The 18,654-nt window shown below is 35.9% G+C and overlaps 1 long non-coding RNA gene across 1 annotated transcript; it reads left to right on the forward strand.

Annotated features, from left to right (window-relative positions):
* The first annotated feature begins 5,881 nt into the window (after positions 1 to 5,881).
* LOC139076714 (uncharacterized) lies at positions 5,882 to 12,503 on the forward strand. Its single transcript, XR_011528603.1, has 4 exons — positions 5,882 to 5,996; positions 8,146 to 8,285; positions 11,430 to 11,516; positions 12,336 to 12,503. It is a non-coding gene; the product is annotated as an uncharacterized lncRNA (long non-coding RNA).
* The last annotated feature ends 6,151 nt before the right edge of the window (positions 12,504 to 18,654 follow it).

Here is an 18,654-nt window from a genome sequence, read left to right on the forward strand (position 1 = left end):
GGGAAGATCTTAAAAGCATTTGTGAACCAATTTAAGAATTCAGTTATACCAATTTTTTCCCAGCAGACTGGCTACATTAGAATCACCAGGAACACTTGTAAAAATTATAGATTCCCATGCCCCACCAGAGACCCATTTAATCAGGTTCTGGGAACTGGGAATTAGACATTTTAATAAGCTCTCCTGGTCACTGTTTCTAAAATTAGTAACATATGGACCATTTTAATAGGAAAAACAAATTATAATTGACCACCAGTATTTCCAAATATAATATAAACAAAAAAGTTGTGAAACCAATGCAATTTAAATCTAATAACATCAATTTCAATTGTGGGATGATGTTGTTTGCTGAACTAAGTTTCTGCTTCTACAGTGGCTATGACTTTGCCTGTGGCTGCAGTGCTAGATCTTCAGGGTTTAGCTTGTCAATATGATTGCGTGTCATATGATGACTCAGTTCATTCACCACTTTTTTCTATTTGAAATACTATGAATTCTAATTTATACAGCCCACTTTTATGTCATTTGACCTCCACTTAAGAATTTTTTGAGTATTGAGTCCATGTACTCATTAGGATTGTTTGTTTACAAGTGACTAAAAACTGAGATAACTAATTTAAATAGGATAGATGTTTATTATGCTCTTGTATAAGTCTAGGAAGGTGATATAAACTTGGAATAGTCTCCACAGTGTCAGAGAATCAGGCTTCTTGTACATTAATCTGTTTCTCTGTCCTAAATGGCCCTAAATGAACCTAAATATCTCAACAACTAAGAAGGCTACTTGAATTCCAGGCAGGAGGCTACATTCTACATGGCGGAATAGAGAAAAGGGAAAGAAAAAAGGCATGCTTTCTCTTATTAAGGACATTTTCCAGAGGTTGCACATACCACCTTCAAGTAGATCTCAACACCACACCTAGCTGCAAGGCATGCTGGGAAATAGAGTCTTTATTTGAGGGAACCATGTGGTTCTGTCACTGAGGAGAAGGGGACAGCAGATTACTGACAAATTATTGGGAGACAGCTTGCAATCTCTGCCACATTTTATTTTTTCCTTTTATTATTAGCCCACAAACATAAAAAGCGTACTATTGTTTTTGCATATTACCATGCACATAAAAATAGACAAGCACACTAAACAAGGTAGTCATTAAAATCATCCAGAATACACTTGTTTAAATTGTCTTAGATCATCATGAAAGTGAAAATACAAATGTAAAATATATTTTTATTTAGTCATGGGATCCATGAGAAAATGGGACCTCAGCTTGAGCAAAACTACCATGGCTATGATAAAGCACGGCCAGATTTGAACATCAGTGTTAGACATTTTAGAGCCATTAAAGAATTATGAGCAAGTTTATGTTAAGAACGATATTAGTTCTCAAAGTGGGAGGAGCTATGGAGAACCATGCCCAAATCTTGGGGGATTCATTTTTTAACAGCATATCAACCTATCTCTTGTTTTTGTGATATAAAGAGCAGAAAGCAAATTTGATAAGATCTTTGCAGAACAGCTTGGATGGTACATGGAGAAAACATCTTAGAAGGCATGGGTTTGACAAATACTGCTTTAGAAAGACCACTCTGGAAGGAGCGTGAAAAATCGTTTGAAGGTGAAAGCAGTAGTAAGAAGCCCAGTAAAGAGGCTATTGGGGTTATACAAAGAGAAAATAAAGGGCCTGAGCTGTCACTGGAGTGGAAATGAAGAGGAGTAAGTCTGAGTTGACTTTACATTTTCAGGTGGGGACCATGGGAATGTGGATGGGCTTGCTATTTATCAAGCGAGTGAATACAGGAGGAGATAGGTATCTTTTACTCTTTCATTCATTCCCTTACCAAATGCATTTTTTTTAAGCTTCAACTATAAATCACACATTGTTCTACATACTGAGAATATTGTAGGAACAAAATAAACTTGATCTCTGCTCTCTTGGAACTAACACTCCAGTAATGGAGAAAAATGCATGAGCAAATAAATATTAAATCACAAATTGTGGTAAAAAGAATAAAGAGAAAAACTAGAGTGCTAAGAGACTGGAGGAGATTTATGTGTAATCAGGTTTTTGGGGGAAATGATTATTATTTTAGACATTTGTTTTTTAGATGATTATGGGGTTTCCTCTTGGAAAAGCCCCAGTGCAGCTGTATACAGAGAATGGAACTTGGAGGAGAAGCTGGCTTTGAGGTTAAAGATTTGGGATTCATCAGTGTTGGAATTAGTTAAAACCATAGATCTCAATTGTGACACCAAGAGAAATGTGCAGGATCATCAAATTGTCAATTATTTCAAGAAGAGTGCTTTTTGAGGTAGATTTTCAATGCATCTACACTGATTAATTTTATTCTGAGATTGTTAGTTTTTTTACATCAGTACAGGGGTTAAAAATAATTTTAAATAATCTTCATTGAATTATAACATCAGGCAACACAAAAATTGTTTTTAATGGGGTGCAATGTGCTTTCAGAAGTTCCATTTGGTAAGTTTGTAAGATTGAAAAACAGCTAAGCTTAATGCTTCAAAAGCACAGAATGTTGTGAGGGCTGCCTGGTTTCAAATGTAGGCTTCAGCACTGACTGTGTGATCACAACTTAGTTACTTAAAATCTTTCATCTCAGTTTGCTTCTCTGTGAAATGCTAAGCCTTGTGTATTTACAGTGAGAAACAAGATGAGAAAATGCAGGCAAAGTCTTGTCACACTGTAAGTGCTCAACTAAACATCAGTAGCGATTCCAAGTATTACTCTTACTCTTAATACTATGAGTATCAGTAGTTGTGGCAGTAGTAGTAGTAGTTAGTAACAGTAATAGGAAATACTTGTGCTGTGAGAACTATCTGAAAATCTGTGGGATATTTTGGGCTATAGAGTTATCAATATTCTCATATTTTCCAGTTAATGTTGCAGTTTCTCATGTGACCACAAAAGAGAGATGTGTTTCTTTTCTGTGTTTGAGGTAGGGATATAGGAAAAAGAAAGAGGAATGTGGAAACACTAAGAAACAAGGTCAGGCAACTGAAGGAGTGTTTTCTGCTTGGGTACTCAAAATCTTAGGAGTTTTCAAGATTCGCACTTGCTCCTGGGACCTCGGATGATTGGCATTGCTTAGAAATGTGGTCATTTCCAATATAGAATAAATGTGGAGATTATTACTCTTTATTGTACTATTATACTATTTTAAATATGAAAATCTTATTAAATTTTCTTAATTACTGGGACTGATTGTGAAGGAGCTGAAGATGTGGCAGAGAACTTTAGTTTGTCTTTACCCCTTTATTCTGTTTGGATATTTTTCCTCTGAACGTGAACTTTTGTAATTTAAAAAATAAATTAAAAATTTTTCAAGTTACACAAGAAAGCTATGAAACAAAGGATGCAGATTATACTATGACCACGCATGACTCTTGTAAAATTCTAGAAATATTACCTGATGAAGAATATAGATAGTATTCTCTCCTCCCCACAGTAATAGGAGTAAAATGCTTTTAAGTTTAGTCTATTATTTCCAGGCATTAATTTAGCTAGATCTTTTTAGAGTAGTTCATTTTTAAAACAGGTTAGTCTCATGAACAGCAGTCAAGGCTAGATGCCTGACAAGAGCAGTCTTCCCATGTCTTCCTTTGGGGTCTCTTTCTCTAGAACTTCCTGCCAGCCATGAGTCCAGGAACTTCTGAATTTACTACAAGATATACTCCTTTAAGACTGGAGCCAAGCATGAATTTGGTTTCTGTTATGATGTAGATTGTAGTAAGTGATTTGTATAGAACTTTTAATTCTTGAAAATGTTTTCACATCCATCATCTCTTTCTTTCTTCCAAATCACCCTTTGAAACAGGGAAAATAGGCTACCCTGTACCTAGAAGACCATTTTCTAAAGCTGTGTTGTGTCTTTTCATACATTTTTGTGAGTTATACAAGCATCAGCTTCAGAGTTAATCGTTCCATTTCCCAGCTGTGTAACACTGGGCATGATTATTAGCGAGACTGTATATTTTTCACTTATTTGTCAGTCAGTTATGTTTCCTCCTTTGTGAATTGGCTGCTTATCACTTTTGTCCGTTTTTCTATTGAGTCATTTCCTTACTGATTATAGTGGTTCTAGATGGTATAGACATTAATCACTTGTTAATTACAGGTGTTGCAAATATCTTCTAAATGGTTGCGGGTTACCTGTTCAATTTTTTGTGGTGTTTTTTGATGAAACATATTTTTCAATTTAACTCTGAGTTTATAAACATTCTTCAAAAACTTTTAAAGTTTTCTTTTCATACTTAGGTCTTTAATCCCCACCCCCCAACTTAATTTTGTGCATAAGATGAGAGGGAATCCAATTTTTCCCATACAAAATACCAAAGTTGGGAACTGCTACTGTGCAAATCAGGAGTCTATTTGGCTGTTATCCTTAGGGCCTGGGCCCACTTATTGGATGGGCTCTGGATCTATTTATTGAAGTCTGTCTTCTTCCCACTGAAATGAACTCCTAAACTTGCTTTGCTCTATTTATGTCCAGTTGGCCTATTTGTCTGTTTCTATGCTGACACCACATTGTGTTAATGTAGCTTTTAGTCTCCATATTTGGTAGAGCACATCTTTTCAACTTGTTAATCTTCAAAATTGTCTTGGCTACTTCCAGCCTTTTGTTTTTCCATACATATTTTATTTTCACCTTTATTAAGGTATAATTGATAAATAGAAATTGTGTATATTTCTACAAATTTTTATATACTTATACATTATGAAATAATCACCACAATCAAGCTAATTAACATATCCATCATCTCATGTAGTTATCATTTCATTCCTCCCTTCCATCCTCTCTTCCTCCCTTCCTTCCTTCCTTTCTTTTGTGATGAAAATGCTTAAGATCTACTCTCTTAGCAAAGTTTAAGTATACAATACAGTATTGTCAACATGGTCACCATGCTGTACATTAGATCTTCAGAACTTACTCATCTTGCATAACTGATACTTTATACCCATTAAGCAAAATCTCCCCATTTCCTCCTCTTTCCTATTCCTGGTAACCACCATTCTCTTCTCTCCTTCTATGGGTGTGACTATTTTGGTTTCCACATATAAGTGATATCATGCAATATCTGTCTGTCTGTGTCTGGCTTATTTCATTTAGCATAATGTCCCCCAGTTTCATCCATGATCCATGTTGTCACCAATGGCAGGATTTCCTTATTTTTTAAGGCTGGATAATATTCCAGTGTATTTATGATATATATATATTATATATATATATAAAATCACATTTTCTTTACTCATTCATCCATCAATGGACATTTAGGTTGTTTCCATATCTTGGCTATTGTAAATAATCCTGCAATGAACATAGGAGTGCAGATATTTCTTTGGGATGCGGGTTTCATTTCCTTTGCATACATACCCAGAAGCGGGATTGCTGGATCATATGGTAGTTCTATTTTTAATTTTTTGAGGAAACCTCATATTGTTTTCCATAATGGCTGTACCAATTTACATTCCCAACAAGAGTGTACAGGGGTTCCCTTTTGTCCACAACCTCATAACACTTTTGTCTTTTTGATAATAGCCATCTTAACAGGTGTGAGGTGATAGCTCATTGTGGTTTTGATTTGCATTTCCCTGATGGTTAGTGATGTTGAACACTTTTTCACATCCCTGGTGGCCATTTGTTTGTCTTCATTTGAGAAATGTCTATTCAGATACTTTGCCCATTTTTAAATTGGGTTATTTACATACATATTTTATAATTCATATGTTGAAATCCTCACCCCTAGGGTAATGGTAATAGGTGGTAGGGCCCTTGGGAGGTGATTAGGTCATGAGGGTGGAGCCCTCATGAATGAAATCAATGCCTTTATAAAAGAGACCCCAGGAGAGCTCCCTTTCCCTTCTACCATGCGAGGACACATCAAGAAGACGACCATCTGATAACCAGGGAGCTGTCTCTCATCAGACACTAAATCTGTTGATGCCTTCATCTTGGATATCCCAGTCTCCAGAACTGTGAGATACAGATTTCTGTTGTTAACGAACCACTTGGTCTGTGGCATTTTCATTCTAATAGCCAGAACAGACTAAGACAATGTTCCTTTAGAATTGCTTTCGACTTTTAAAAAAGTAGTTGAATTATTCTTAGAATCAAAACTTACACAGAACCCCAATAAGTAAAACAGATAGAAATGAGATTGCTCTGGATAAACCTAGGGTGGATAAGCCAGAGCTTGGTCTGTTCTGTCTACTCCATCTGCCCTGGCAGCCCCTTTGAGGGGCTGTGAAATCCTGAATCTGAAACCTGGAACTGAATCTAAAACCACTAATTTAGAGTAGCTCTCCTTTTCCAGGCATACAAGATGCTTGTTTGTTTCTTTATTAGGCACTGACACTTACAGAGACAAATCTTCCCTATACCTAAGGTCTTCTTTGGTGGTTACTTGAGCATCAGGTGGGTTGGAGTCACTCAGCTACTGTTTACTGAACCTCAACAGCAATGGCTGGAACAGGACAGCTGGTGTCAGGCCCAGGATTGGGTTTGCCAGCTTGTTTTGTTGTGTTATTTTTCCCAACAGTACAACTGATCCACCAGTTGTCTGATAGGGATTCAGTAGAAGGGAAGAAGAAGCACTCAGAGCTCTTAAATTACATTTGTATTTGCCTTCGCACCAGCCCATCTCAGAAATGTGCTGCTGAAAAGGGAGGTGCCTGAGCATCTGTTGAGAGATGCTCAGTAGGCTGCTCTGCACTAGCAGTCTGAGCGTCATTTTTACACCAAGAGTTTCAGAGAATGTTCCAAAATTAGTGTGAAATATATACGAGTGGTTTATACTTTTCTACCTAAGAGAGGGCTTCCTGTAGATGACCTTGCACACAAGAAATAGGTTATTATATTAATCAAAACTGCTTAATTGTATTATGACCCTCTTATCTTTGGTAGTCATATAGGCATGGCTTTCTAGGGTCTAGATATCCTAGGATATGTCACTACTTTAATGGGCAACAATAGATTCCTACAAAGAAAATTTCCCTACTTAATTAAAATAAATATAACAGCTATGCAATATGTATATAAAACAATCACATGTGTAGGCTGAAGAATGGTCCCCAAATGTATTTGAGTTCTAGTGCCCGGAACCTGTGAATGTTACTTACATGGCAAAAGAGACTTTGGAGATATGATTAAATTAAGGATCTTGAGAGGGGAGGATTATCCTAGATATCTGGGTGGGTGCTAAATGTAATCACAAATATCCTTATAAGAGGGAGGCAGTCGGAGATTTGACATTGAAGAGGGAAGGCCATGTGACCACCTCAGCAGAGAAAGTGATTTGGAGATGCAATACTGCTGGTTTTGAAGCATGAGGAAGGAGGGAGCGTGGCCCTGCCAACCCCTTGAATTCAGCCCAATGAAACCGATTTCAGACTTCTGACCTTCAGAACTGTAAGAGAATAAACATTCGTTGTTTTGAGACAGCAATGTGTAGTAATTTGTTACAACAGCCATAGATAACTAATACAAGATGTTCTGGATAGATGGCAAGAAAAGATGGGGAGGGAATCAAAAGAAATCACAGCAAAAGTAATCATAAGATGTCCTAACTCCAAACTTCTGAGAATTCTCAACTAAGTATTTGTAATCTAAGGATTTTTGTTATTATGCCAATCTCCCTTTTTAGGGGACTCTAAAATCCACACACCAAAATCAACAAAATGCAGCTAACACAGAAATTCCCACATGCTTGATCACAGAATAGCGCTGGTAATGGGGTATTTTTGTTGGTCCTTGGATGAAGTGAGGAAATTAAAGGCAATGAAATGAGTTTTTTCTAAATTAAATTTATTTAAATATTGGCACTTATATGTTAGATTTATATTATTTGTTTGTAAAACTATCTTATGCTGATGTTATGTTAGAATTTTAAGCAGTAAGTTTAGAATAAGACAGCAAAATTAAAAGCTGGCAATTGGCCCTAACATTTTCTGGAACTTTTACTGGTCTATTAAATTCATGAGTCTAGTAACTATTTACCTAACGCAGATAATCAATCATAAAAATGTTTCTACCTTATCAACTGCATTAGTTACTTATTGCTGATATAACAAATTACCACAAACTTAGTGGCTTACAACAACAAAAGTTTATCTTTCTGTTCTGTAGGTTAGAAATCTGACCTGGGTCTCTCTGGACTGACATCAAAAGTATTGGGATGGCTGCATTCTCCTCTGGATGCTGTAGGGGAGAAAGCCTCTCCTTGCCTTTTGCTTCGACGTGCTTCTAGAAGCCTCCTGCATTCCTTGGTTTGTAGCTCTTTCCTCCATCTGCAAAGTCACTGACAGCACACTGAGTCCTTCTCACACCACATCGTCTCACTCCCACCTCTTGCTTCGTTACATCTCCCTCTCTGACCCTTTTCTTCTGCCTCACTCTTTCACTTTTCATGATCTTTGCGATTAAATTGGGTCCACTTGGATAATCCAGGATAACCTCCCTATTTTAAGATCAGCTGATTAGCTACCTTAATTCATCTGCAGCCTTAATTTCCCTTTGCCGTGTAACGTTACATATTCATGGACTCCAGAGATTAGGATATGGACATTTTTGGGGGCGAGGGAGCATTATTCTGCCTGCCACAATAGCAAACTTAACCTAAATAACAACTGAGACAGAAGTATTGATGTGGCTTAATTATGATTATTTCCTTAGGATGAATCATGAGCGTGGAAATTTGTACATTGGATATATGCACATTGTAAAGGGTTTTGAAGCATTTTGTCAAATTGCTTTGCAAAAACCATAGCAAACTATTACATCAAATTAAAGATTAGATTCTGAGATGCATTATTATTTTGTGTGCCATTAAGGAAGAAAAATCACTGCCAATTAAACTATGACACTATTTTTTATCCCTTAGAATTTTTATTTGATAGTTATTTAAAGAATTTTCTTAAACTCGCTTGGCCTCAGGTTTTTATCATGCATCACAACAATATGAAGAGCTATGGCCAAGTTCACACAGTCACAGGCGATGCCAACTACATCAGAAGTGCTGCCTGGCTGAGAGTGATTTAAGACATTATCGATTGGACGGTACATTTTGATTTCAGAGACGTTAAAACGTGCATGTTGGAATCAATGAAATGCAATATATATAGAATCAGGAGACCCTTAGAACATGATGATTTAACATTCTTGATCCCCACTCTTTAGTAGTAACTGAGATGGTCCGTGATGGGTGGTGATTTCAGTTTTCCTGAGACACATATTGCACATTTCCCACCTGGTCACACAATGGGGAACCTCAGTTAGTGAATGAGCATGATGGGTTGTGCACTCAAGTCATATGGCCATGAATGCACCCACGCAGCAACTCACACTCTCCTTGCCATGCTATGCCTAAATTTAAGAATATGCAAAGACTTCCTGTAACCCTCATGTGTGTCAAGTCTGTGGTGGGCAGTTATGAAAAAACAGCATAAATTACCCAAGGGAAAAAGTAGTCTTTCAAAACACCTGCTTGAATAATTAAAAAATAACTACCATTTATTCAAGGCTTACTATGTGCTGGGCACTATGCTAAGGGCTCTGTCAACATTTCCCCATTTAATTGCCCACAACTCACAACCTTGCACAGAAGATATAAATGTGCCCCTTTTATAGATGAGAAAAGTGAGTCCTGGACTAGGTAAATGATATGTTCCAGGGAGAACAGCCAGGAGGGGCAGAGCTAGGTTTTGAACTCTGGTTTGTTTGACTCTAATAACTGGACTACGCTGCCTTCGAAATTAATTACATTAACTATATCTAAGCAAATAAATCTCTGCTTCCAACTTATTGAAATTACATTAAAGTTAGGGGGAATTTTTCTGTCTGTACTGTAATTCACCTTTCTTACCAGTGAGAAAGTATCTTAATGCTTATAAGTATCTCAATGCTTATAAGACACCTCAGGAAAACATACTTTATGAAAATAAATTTCAAGGGGTAACAGCACAAAATCTGGATTTATCATTTTTTCCCTAAACTGAGAATGGCTAAAATCATTTCCATTTCCCAAGGAAGTCCCTGCAACCCCCCGCTACAATTTGAAAATTATTCATTCTGCATCATGACTACACAACAATGTTTTTATATAGTTTTTGAATTAATAAAGTACTTTTTGCTAAGCATCTATTCAAAACGACTTCTTTGAAAAAGAACTCACAAATTAAAAATAATTATTATACATTGAAATATAGAGGCAACTTATATCACTGGTGTATTTCAATCTTAATATAGGTTAACACTTCTACAATCTGGAAATTTACTCTCTCATATAACAGATGGAACTGAAGTTAGGATTTTTGAAGAAATCAGAAAAAAAATAGCCTAATAATCTCTTTTTACATATCATTGGTATACAGCAATTTGAACAATCACTGATATTTACTCTTTAGTTTAGTAAATAGACATTCTTTTCTTATAGTTTCTGCACTTCACTGATTCTTAGATCCCTACCACTAAGTAGCTCTCGACCTTGGCCATATATTGGAATCACCTGGGGAAGCTTTAACAAACTACTAATGTCTGGTCTCACCCCCAGCCTTGTGATTTAATTAATCAGGAATGTGACCTATACATCAGGATTTTTAACAGCTCCTCAGTCATCACCAGATGATTCTAATGTGCAGCCCAAGTTGAGAACCACTAACATAAACGGTTAGATAATAAAAAACACATCATTTGAGTTTGAGGAAGGAGGCTGCTTCTAATGGCTTAACAGTGATAATTTTGAATCAGCCACAGATTTCCATGTGTATATCTTTTCCTAACAGCATAGATAATGGAGACATAGTTATATTGCTAAATACTCTAGGCATTTCATGGACCAAGAAACATAACCAGATTATTATCTCATTGTAACTCTCCTCCTAAAATTATCTTATTTGTTTCTGGAATTCTGTTACAAATTTGTGTTTAGATCATGGTGCCAGAAAATTCAATGGTACTACTGTCTTGGGGGTGGGGAGTGGGAGTGTCTAGTCATAAGGTTTAAAATTTATAACTTACCATCTTGGGTAGTAATCCTGGCCAAGTTTCTTAAAAGATAATTTGACACACTAATAAAATTTCTGCCAGAATAATCTTTTGCAGAGCCAAAGTAACTTTAGGTATGATAAACTGGCCCCAGTGCATGAATTTATGAAACGAACAATTATAACAGGCTATCTGTACTTCTGATACTGCTGTTTTCTCTAAAAACACACATAGAAGAAAGCAAGATTTTGTATAGCAAGTGGTAGAGATGGAACTAGGCCCTAAATAATAATAATTTCTATTCATACAGAATTTTTAAAATTTTTCTTAAAGGTTCTTCACAATAAAGTTCTTTATTTGGTTGCTATGGTGATTTGAAGTCACCTCAATTCTTGGTAATGTTCTATCTTAAATAAATGTTTTTACAGCTCAAGCAGTGTACTAACAATGTAACTTAAAAGAAAATTCATGATTGGTTGATGAGAAGCTATCATGATACTGTCAAAAAGGATAAGGTAAGTCATTATGATGTTTATATCTGGCATTATTGCTGTTTCTAATTAGCATATTTACCTCTGGTTCAGACTCTATATCATTATACATCAATACTCCACTTTACATAGCTCCTCAGCGTTATGTCTTCTAAATAGACAATTGGCAACCGCAATAGCAAACACTCCTAAGAGGAAAATATGACCTCTTAAGAGGAAAGTGTCATCTACTGGGACTTGATGTCAGCAAATGAATATTCATTCAAATAAACATCTGTTACTTCCACAAGCCACTACAGTAAATCAGTTTTAAGAAGCTATACAGCGATGACTATCACATCACCTTCCGCCACCCCAAATCAATCTCTTTAAAATGGGATCCTTCTTCTTTGGATTTTAAATCACATATACTACCTTAGAACACATTATATCTGCTTAGCTTAGGCAAAATAGAAGCTGTATGCTCCTGATATCAGTTTTTACTTATTCCATATTTGCAACACCTAACTGATATGGTTTATCAAGCTAGATGGTTGTGAATGCTGCAATATTGATCCTTATTTTCAGTCTTTAACAAACAAATGTTTGTTCTTGTATTAAACCGACTAAATGCGCATGTATGCACGTATGTATATATATTTGTACTGTTATACCAATTAGACTAAGAATACTCAGATTAAGTTTTTGATCCACGTGCTATTTGTACCAGACTAGGCACAAATTGCCTGGTGATGGTGAGAATTTTCTCTAGACAATTCCTGTAAATGACTTGCTATTGTTTTTACGTATTCACATACTTAAAGGTACAAATATAATTTATCCTTGTTTTCGTGTTCTTTTCAGAAATCCAGAAATTTCAGCATTTTATAAACTTCATCAATATCAGGCACAAATGAACTCTTGCTCCTATTATAAAGTGAAGAGTCTAATCAATGTTAAAATGTTAAATCTAAATTTGCAGATATTTCTAAAATTTAAAAGAAAATAAATTTCAACATGAAATGGTATGTATTTAAGATCTAGCTATCTTTTCTAACATTGAAATGATGGAATACTAAGATTTATTTTCATAATCTCTTACTTTTTAAGGGTTAGTCCACTTTAGGAGACTTTTCTTCTAAGTCATTGACCTACATGTACCATGCTAATAAGTAACAATTTTGAAATAACTTCAGTTGTTTTCTTTTAATGGAAGTGCAGAGAGAGAGTGGGATAATATAGACATTTGATTTAATAAATACAATAATTTGAAATTTAGGTCAACATATAACAGGCTACAAGCGATAGTAGAGAAAAGGGACAAAGGAAGAGAACGGCAGAAAGAAGAATGAACTAGAGAGAGATTGGCAGAAGAAAAATTGCCCAGAGGGACCACAAATCATTTCTGATTTTTACAGTGCTTCCTTCCGTGTCTCTTTCTCATTGGCAAGCCTCTGTCAATCCTACCATCCAAAGATTGTCCCAAAGCAACCCTCTTGGGACACCAAAAACCAAAGCACTTCCCCATTCTTCACCGGTTGTCAACATCTCCAGCCTGTCTTAGAGGTCCCAATTCTTTCCCTTCTGACTATGGGGCCAGTGATGCCACTAGTCCTTCCCCTCCCTCCCATCCCCTTACCTGGAATGCCACTTATTTATTTAGAATTGGCATAGTATAGTAGTCAATAGCTTGGGTTTCCCAGCCCAAGTCCATCATTTACCAGTCATGTGACCACGGGCAAGTTGCTTATCTTTCTGTGCCTTAGTTTCCTCATCCATAACATTAATATATAATAATAGTACCTGCCTCACTCGGGCTACTGAGAGTATGAAATGAGTCAATGTATACAAAATACAGCATAAAAGACAATAAGTGTTACAGAAGTGTTTGCTATTATTCAACAAATATTTATTGAGTTCCAACTAGGTGACAGGCACTGGGGATACAGTGGTGATGGCAGGGAGTGGGTGAGAGACCAATATCTGAAGTATCCTTGCTGGAAGGTTGAACTCTGAACTCTACTCTCCTAAAAAAATCAAATAAAAATAACTTGCTACAATGCAAAAAATAATTCAACGGCTGTTTTTTTAACCACATAATTATCCTTAGATAGAACTTGTTTTCCATCTACTCAACCAGTGCCTACTTCTTCAGCGCCTGCTCCATGTGTGTGTTTTGAAGGACATGTCATCTACATTCAAAAATACAGTTTTCTCACTTGTTGAATAGGTTCTCAATATTTGTTTGTTGAATAAGCATGTAAATCCCTCTTTTACATCCTCTGGCTTCTCCTCTAATGTATTTGAAGGCAGTAAAAGCACATTTCTAAGGGGCTGTGTATTACGATAAAGAGGAGGTGAATGAAATTTTGCCATCGTTTTGTAGGGAGGAAACTCCTGTTCTTGGACTTGAAGCCGTCCCTCTTAAATCATCTTGCTAGATTATAAACCCTTAAGAGCAGAGATGGTATCATATCTTGTTTGGTACATATCTTCTAGCACTGTGCTTTACCCTTTAAAAGGCATTTGTTACATTTGTTAAAGGAGTAAATAAAGTCTCAGATATGCACACAATTGTATTTCTTAAGTTCAGTTTTGTGTGCATTTTTGTGTGTGTGGCAAAAATGGCCATAGATAAGTTGTGGACCTTCTTTTGTTTTTCGCTGAGGAAGATTAGCCCTGAGCTAATATCTTTCTCTATTTTGTGGGTGGGTTGCTGCCACAGCATGGCTGATGAGTGGTGTAGGTCTATGCCCAGGGTTCCAAACCCACAGGCCTGGGCTGCTGAAGTGGAGTGCACTGAACTTAACCACTACGCCATGGGGTTGGCCCCAGTTGTGGATCTTTTTTTAAAAGAAATTTTTCTAGGGACAAGAAAAAAAAAAGTTTAGAATTAACCTGACTGGGAAGTGAAAATCTCACCTGATGTAAACAACCTTATTAAAAATGACATTGTTTTCTTGACAAAATTCCAAACAACTAGAATTACTGGTATGTTGTTTCCTGCTTAATTGACAGATGGTTTGAATGCATATACACTTATAGAGCCAAAATAACTGGGGGTCGGGTGCGGTAGGATGGAGGTGGAGTGGAGTGGCTGGGTATGGTAGCCCTTATATAGAAAAGACATTTGAATTTTTAAAAGCCAAAATGAATTTTAACAGTTAATCAAGTTGTGAGGATACATATGCCTTAAATCACTGCTGGCATAAGTCTTGCCATTAAGCAATGTTAGTGTTTAAAAAAGCACTTCCAGCCATGTTAGTTAATTCAGTTTGTTGAACAGCACGTCCTTATACAATAGCATAAATCACAGAGATTCCAGAATTGGAAAGAACCTCCAGACTCTTTCATTTTGCTGATGAGGAAACTGGCATCCAGAAGGCTGCAGCAATGTAATCAGAACTAGAATTCAAGATGCCAGGTTTCTGAGTCAATAACCACGATGTTCTGATTAAGAGCTAGAGAAAGTTGGACCAAACATGTAACAGTTTTATTTTTCCATCAGTCCTTTTAAACACTTCTGCCAATGAGTCTGAGATTGATTGAGGTTGACTGATTTTAACCTTAATTGCTAGCACGCAGCTTTATAGAACACATAACTTGATTTCTTCTATGTAGACATTTTATAAAGCAGGTTAGAAACATTTTGCTGCCCCATTGTATTTTTAGAAAAGAGTATGAGTCAATATTCACTTTCTGACCACGATTCTATAAGAAGTTGGTGAGAAAATGTGGTCATTGTTCTTCTGATGTATTTCAGAGGTTAGGGTCACATACCAAACACCCTTAATTTATTTGAATGTATGAACTTATTGTCCTTTAATTTCTCTAAAAGCTTCTGGACTCCTATGTTTGGCCTGTGCTACTTTTCATGAAAATCAGGTCCATAAATATATTAGGCAGTGTAAAAAGATTATGTTTCTCATTGTTGTTATTCTATAACATTCCCTTCAACGGACTTTGAATGTGAAGATAATTTGGCCATCCATTCATTCAGGAATTATTTACTAAATATTATATGCCAGGCACTGTATTAGGCACAAAAAACAGATACGAGGCCGGCCCAGTGGTTAAAATTCACACGGTCTGCTGTGGTGGCCCAGGGTTCACTGGTTCGGATCCTATGCACCGCTTGTCAAGCCATGCTGTGGCAGGCATCCCACATATAAAAAAAAAAGTAGAGGAAGATGGGCACAGATGTTAGCTCAGGGCCAGTCTTCCTTAGCAAAAAAGAGGAAGATTGGTGGCAGACGCTAGCTCAGGGCTAATCTTCCTCAAAAAACCCCCCAAAAAATAGACATGGTCCCAGCCCTCATTCTAGTAGAGGGAGAAAAATATTAAAGAAATAATCACACCAATAAATATTTACTTACAAACTGTGATAAGTATTATATAATATATACAGTGTAATATGAGCGATAACAACAGGACTGCCAAATTTATATCAACATAGAGAAGATCTTTCTCATGCTCATGAACAAGGGTGAGAAAAGACTGTTACACTTAAAAGAACTTTCTGATGACATCCTCTTGACATCTCTACAGGAGCTGGTGACTTGGGAAACTGGATTATATTCCCTGGTGGATATAACAGTATATGGAATTGGGACAGAATTCCAAATTTCTGCCTCTAGTTCTGTCAAGAGCTACCATTAAGACTTTAGAGAAGTCATTTAGTGTTTCTGAGACTCAATTTCCTTGGTCAAAAAAGTCTCGCACTTCAATATCCTTTTCTTGGATTATAATTACTGGTAATAAATGGTCATTTCCTTATGAGTCCAAAATGGATATGCTACTTACCTCCTCCACACACTGAGCATATATTCTTATTGAAAATTATTTATCACTTTTTAAAATTTCACATCACTCTGTGATGTTTACTTTATCTGAGTTATTTTGGGATATTATAATCCATGGAAGTTAAAGCCATATGCACTCTGACATTTTCTGAGGCATACCTTTGAGTTTTTATAAATTTTGACAAAACTCTACAATTTTGACCTGAAAAAAACTAAAGTATAACTCTCAACCTATTTAATTAATATCCCCATTTTACAAAATATTGTTTTACTTCTTTAGTTATAAAGACATTCAACTAAAACGTCAAGTTGTTTATCATGTCAAATTAAACTACTTTTTCTTCAGCCCCAAGTTAAAGCATATTGTTTCTTATTGAATCTCTTCCAATTAGATAACCACTTGCGCAATACAAAAAAGGTGGCCAGAATCACCAGGAAACAGGCCCTTAACGTTACCAAAATGATTGTTTGCATATTTTTCTAAATCTCTTTTACACATTTTCCAGACAATCATATTGTGCATACAATTTTGTCTGCTGAAACAGAAAGCATACTTAACCTGATTTTATGTATGAGATACTCTAAAACACCTTGGAAAAATTTGTGACATAAAGTTAAGTAAAAACATCAGTTAAAAAGACAATGCACAATATCTTTTGTTAGTCCTATTAACTAAGCAAGGCATGAGCTGATCTCATAGAAAAGGATTTATCTTGAGGAGGAACTGATGGGAAAAATGATAGTTATAATACTCACCATTTTATATTCACGTATATTCCCTTGAGTCAATAGACCATAATTTACTAAAGCATAGCCTTTATGTTGGACAGTTTGAGTGGTTTCCATTTTTATATAGTATAAATTATACTGGGATAAACATTGTCAGGCATATGGCATTTTTTAATATTTTGGATTATTTCCTTAGGATAGATTCCCAGAAGTAGAATTAGTAGGTTAAAGGGTATGAACATTTTTATGACTCTTGAAACACATTGCCAAATTGCTTTCCAAAAAAAGGTTACATCAATTTGCAATGCCACCAGCAATATAGGAAAGTAGCCTTCTCATAATATTCTCACAGGTATTTGGCATCATACAGTTTTTAGATTTGCAAATTTTGTGAACAAGAATGTAGTCCCTCATTTTAATATACATTTCTTAGATTTTTTTAAGGCAACATACAGTTTAATAACCTCGAATTTCTAACATGTCCTTTAACTGGCTATGACAATTTGACATTTTTATAAGTCTATACAGAATTATATGTGATATACATTAATCCCTTTTCATAGTACAAACTGTTTTGTCTATTTTGTTCTTTCAACTTGGTGCCTGTGTGTTTATGTGTGTCGGGAAGCAAACTGAGCATTCCATTTTTGTACCTAGTCAAACACATGTTTTCTTTTGTGTTTCTTTTTCCTGTTTTTTCTTTTTCGATGCTTTTTTTTTTTTTTTTTAAAGATTTTATTTTTTCCTTTTTCTCCCCAAAGCCCTCCGGTACATAGTTGTGTATTCTTCGTTGTGGGTCCTTCTAGTTGTGGCATGTGGGACGCTGCCTCAGCGTGGTTTGATGAGCAGTGCCATGTCCGCGCCCAGGATTCGAACTAACGAAACACTGGGCCGCCTGCAGCGGAGCGCGCGAACTTAACCACTCGGCCACGGGGCCAGCCCCCTCTTTTTCTATGCTTTTTAGCATAGCATATCATAACTCCTCTCTATCTACATTAAGTACTCAAATTATTCTAATTTCCCTAAGGAGTGACTTTTTAAAAACTTAACTCTTGAATTCATCTGTAATTTACGTTGACGTATGATATAAGGCATGGTTGTAAGTGATCTTTTTCCATATTGGTAACTAGTTACCTCAATATCATTCACTGAATAATCCTTCGTTTCTCTGTGGTTTAGGTGAAATCTTATTTGTTATATATTAAATCATCTAATTCTTGGTTAGTTCTGTGATCTATCTGTTCTTGAGCCAGAGCTTATTAGAGTTCCCTCACAAGGCTTCTTAAGGATTTAAAAAGCGGTCTTGTCTATTTTTTTATATCAATCTTAAAATTTTAACAAATTCTAAAAGAGTCTGCTTGATTTTCATCACTTCTTTTACTTTATAAAATAACAATTTAAAAAACTGTTAAAATAGTATTTATTTTCACCAAATGAACACCTCATCTTTTTTTCTCATTATAAAAGGGGAATTTGCTTATTAAAAAAAATTAGAAAAATACTAAACATAGAAAGAAGGAAAAAGGTTATTCATAGGTACTCTAAAACATAAACATAGTTAACCTGTTAGAGTATATTCCTTTTGGATACTTTTGTCTTGCTAGTTGTAAAGATATGGTGCCTATTCATTTGACAGACATTTTCTGAGCACT

The sequence above is a fragment of the Equus przewalskii genome, chromosome 17 (genome assembly GCF_037783145.1).
Source record: "Equus przewalskii isolate Varuska chromosome 17, EquPr2, whole genome shotgun sequence".
NCBI lineage: Eukaryota > Metazoa > Chordata > Mammalia > Perissodactyla > Equidae > Equus > Equus przewalskii.